Here is a 4331-nt window from a genome sequence, read left to right as displayed (position 1 = left end):
GAGGCAAGGCAGAGTGTTTACAGTGAGGAGAGCCAGAAAGAGGTGAAAGCAAAGCAGAGGGCTGGGGAGAGGAGGAGAGAGAGAGAGAAGAAGTGTACCTGAGAGCCAAGTTAGTGGCATTGGAGAAGTCCAGGCGGGTCCCTTGAAGTAAGAACCGGGTTTCGGCATCATCTGATAGGTAAAATGTTGGCTGAGAATGAGGGAATGGATGATGAGGCACTGAGGCACAGATAAAACTCCATCAAATTAGGGTTTATTAGCAAAGGAACACGTGGGATGGATTCCCTTACAGGCAGGGAAAATGTCTGCCTGGGTCTTGAGCTGGGGTCTTTTTAAAAGGGAGGCTTCTGCTTCCTCCAGAAGGCGGGAAGATGTATTTTTTTAAAGTTGGGGGTGGGGGGGAGTGGGAGAGCAGGACTGTTAAAACCTGTCCTCTTTAGAGATCAAAGGGGAAGCCTGCTGTGTTGGCTAAACAGTGGCGAAAAGTCTGCTTCTCTTGACTTCAAAGGCCAAGGTGCTTATCAGCTAGGTTCCCTTTTTCAGGCTTCAAAAATCCAAAGTCCATAGGACCCTGTTGGGGAGGGGGGAAGCTGCTGCTGTTTGAAACCCTAATAGGTATTAATATCACAGATAACATATGTCTTTTAGAATACATTTTATTTTCTCGGAACTTTGAAATATTCTGTTTTTGTTTTGATTTTTGTTGTTTTGTTTGTTTGTTTGTTTTGGGGATTTGGTTTGGTTTGGTTTGGGTTGGGTTGGTTTGGGTTGAGTTGGTTTGGTTTGTTGAGACAGGGTCTCCCTGTAGCCCCAGCTAGCCTGGAACTTACTGTGAAGACCAGGTTGGCCTAGATCTCACAGAGATCCACCTGCCTCTGCCTCTGCCTCTGGAATGCTGGCATTAAAGGCTTGTACCATCATGCCTGACTAGAACTTCACATTTTTTAAATAAATTAGAAAAAGTAGACTTAAAAAAACAAAGAAACAACAACAACAAAAAAACTCTTTTTGAGACAGGGTCTCCTTGCAGCCCCAGCTGGCCTGGAACTTGCTATGTAGAACAGGCCGGCCATGATCCTCAATCTCACAGAGATGCCTCTGCCTCTGCCTCTGCTTCTGCTTCTGTCTCTGCCTCGATTAAAAATGAGTGAGAGCCACCACTACCAGTGCAGTCTATTGTTTTTTCATAACCAATTTCTCAGAGAACCCAGAGCTCACTAGACTGATCAGTGAATCTCAAGGATCCTCTTGTCTCCACCCCCTTCCAGCACTAGAGTTACATACAAACTCCACCTGCTTCCACCATGATCCTTTAAAAAGAATTTTTAATTTTTTTTTGAGAATCCTTGATCATATCAAATTAATGTTACAGAAAAATCAGAGACCAACAGCCAAAGTCAGATGAGAAGAGGTAGTTTGATTTCATACTAGCAGGACTGACACAGGGGTCCTTCAGTAAAGGATTCTGTCCCCTTCAAGTTTGGGAGACCTTTATACTCATGTGAGGAATGCAAGCAAAGGGTAAAGAACATGTTTGTGATAAATTGTGCACAGGTAACAAAGTTGCAAAGGTTATAAGAATGCTGCAGTTTTGCAAAAAAAAGACTCCTATCCTGGGTAAGGGGGTGGGATTCCTGTTCACTTCCCCCATTTCTATCTCCTATCTTGGGGCCGCTCCAAAGTTCTTAATTTCCATCACATTGCAATAGCTTTTAGCAACACTTAGATGTGTTCTTTTATTTCCATTGTACTAAGACAGCCCTCTCTCCTGGCTCCAACTTCCCTGGACCCTTCTACAACACCCCCCCCACCTTCAAGTTCTTTAAAAATATAATTCACTGACTCAAATTAGCCAGTGCTCCACTTCTTATGTGGGTGCTGGGTATCTGAACTCAGGTCCTTGTGCCTGTGCAGCAGGCACTTTACTGACTCAATTGTCTCCCCAGCCACGCCACCTGCATCTGAGTAGCCCTCCAGGTTTGCTCCCCCTATGTACATGTGGTTCTGGTACCTCTGAAGCATGAGGATCCAGCTGACCCAAATTTCAGCAAGTCCCAATTAGTCTTAAATGCAGACAGGGCAGAAATCCTCCGGGGATGAGTCACCTGTACCTCCTGGAAAGACAACAGAATGGCCCCAACAGAGGCTCCCCAAGCTATTTACCACATGTAAATTAAACTCCTATTCAAAAGCCCTAGGGGAAAGCTCCCCTGCCTGACACTTCCCAGGCAAGCTGAGCAAGGGTCACCCCTCAGCCAGGAAATGTCCTAATTCTGAGAATCCTGTCAATGGGAACCTGTGCAGGTGTTTGGGTGTGATAAGTGCTGTATTGGAGATTTGCACTCAACACCACAGAGTGCAGGAAGTTATCACTGCTGATAATTGATTAGAAAACACTGAACTGGGAGTTTGCCTAGAGTAGAATTTTTCCAGGAAGTGGAGGGGGGGCATGAAGAGGTCATGAAGGCTTCCCACAAGCAAGAGAAGGTGGGGAGAAAGATTCTAGGCCAATAATGAGAGGCCCTGTGTTATTCAGCTTTCTATCTGTGCTAGCCAGGGTTCTGTAGAGGAAAACAATCCATAGGACGAAGGTGTGTTACAAAAGGTTTATTAAACTGACTTACAGGATACTGTTGGGAAAAAAAATGAAATACCTTGATGAATGCTGTAAGAACTCTGCATTTTGATAGAAAACTCTGTTTAAAATGTTGATTTAGATTTACTTGCTAAGCTTGCCTGTTCTGCCTGATTGTATCTACCACACATGGATGATTAACCTAGTTGAAATGTTAAGAATTGAAGTGCTGTAAACCTCCTTCCTGGACCCTGGACCCCTGACTCAGTTGATTTACAATGTGTCCTGTAGGCCTGTTTGCACATACCAGATAACCGATAAGGAACAAAAAGAGGGAAGTTGCACCAGGCTTACACCAGATCTACCCTTCCTGGAAAAGATGTTTAACCAAAACTATAGCCTTTAGAAGATGTTTGATCAAAGTGTCTGCTGAGGAATGCTTTTTGTGTAATGACTATGTGGGCCTATATAATCTGTATCTGAAACTGAATGGGGGTCGATCGTTCTGACCAGACTTCCATGTCTCAGGAAGCCGGTTGACCCCAGCTAGCAAACAAAAGACGGGTGGAGGCAGAGTTTCATACGAGGAAGGCCCTCGTAACAAGTCTCAGGTTCGAGTCCTGAGCAGGGAAGTCTCAGGTTCGAGTCCTGAGCAGGGAAGTCTCAGGTTTGAGTCCTGAGCAGGGAAGTCCAGGTTCGAGTCCTGGCCCTAGGGTTGGAGAGATCCGACTCTGGGAAGGAAGCTTAACGACAGGAAGCTGGCACCAGAAGTGGAAAAGGTCAAGCTCATAACCCTACGGCAGTCCGAGTGGACGCCCTACGGGAGAATTACCAGAAGCCTTGGGAATCTGGAAGATGAGAGTGAGAGTGGTGAATGCGGCTCACGCCGGAGTGAGAGGAGGACCGGTCCGAGTGAAAGTAGTGAAATGTGGTGTGGATGTATGCTGATGGTTATGCTCCTTATAGTAGGAGTGGGATTGGTTCTGTATTTTTCTATATGCACCTGGTTCTAAAACTTTTTTTCCTCTCCATATACTGTTCCATACTCGGGACCAGAGTCTTCGCGTGGGACCGTTAATGACAAAGGAGCAACTGAGGCCTACTGGTCAGGGCCACTCCCTGATGTAGGTGGAAGGCTCTTAGTCCTCTTAACGGACCCCGACAGCCCTCACGGGTGGAGACGAAAGCCCCTTCTCACACTCTGCAACTCTAGTCCTTGGCGCTAACCATTGGACTACCCTTTCCTGTCAACCACTACAACAGCCCCACGGGTAAGTTTGAGGCCCTCTGTTCCACCGGGTGGCTGGCTTTCGGGGTAGGATGGCCCAACCAGGGGTCTCTTTCTCTGGATACCATAGGCAAGGTTAAGGCAGTCATCACCCAACCCGACCCCGAAGGACACCCAGACCAGCTCCCCTATATCCTTTTATGGGAAAATTTGGTCGAGGACCCCCATCATGGTTGGGGCCTCTCCTGGAGTGAGGACCCCATGGGGGCCCCCCAAAGGCCACCATCCTGGTTGCCCAGGAAGGGCCAAAGTCCCCCAGCCGCCAAGAAGGAGAACCTACTGCCCCACCAGTCCTACCTGAGAGCTCCCCCCTCTACCCCCCATTGCCGGTTGATCAGCCACCGCCTTATGCAGCTTCCCGGAGGGGAGGAGCTGGGGGTCCTCCCCAAGGGGGAAACATGGAAGAGGCTCAGCAGGGGGAAATGGCGGCAGCTGTCTCCCCAGATTCCTCCACCGGAGAGGAGAGAC

The sequence above is a fragment of the Nannospalax galili genome, unplaced genomic scaffold, assembly GCF_000622305.1.
Source record: "Nannospalax galili isolate Female #2095 unplaced genomic scaffold, S.galili_v1.0 scaffold995, whole genome shotgun sequence".
In the NCBI taxonomy this organism is placed as follows: Eukaryota; Metazoa; Chordata; class Mammalia; order Rodentia; family Spalacidae; genus Nannospalax; species Nannospalax galili.
This window is presented reverse-complemented; position numbering follows the sequence as displayed.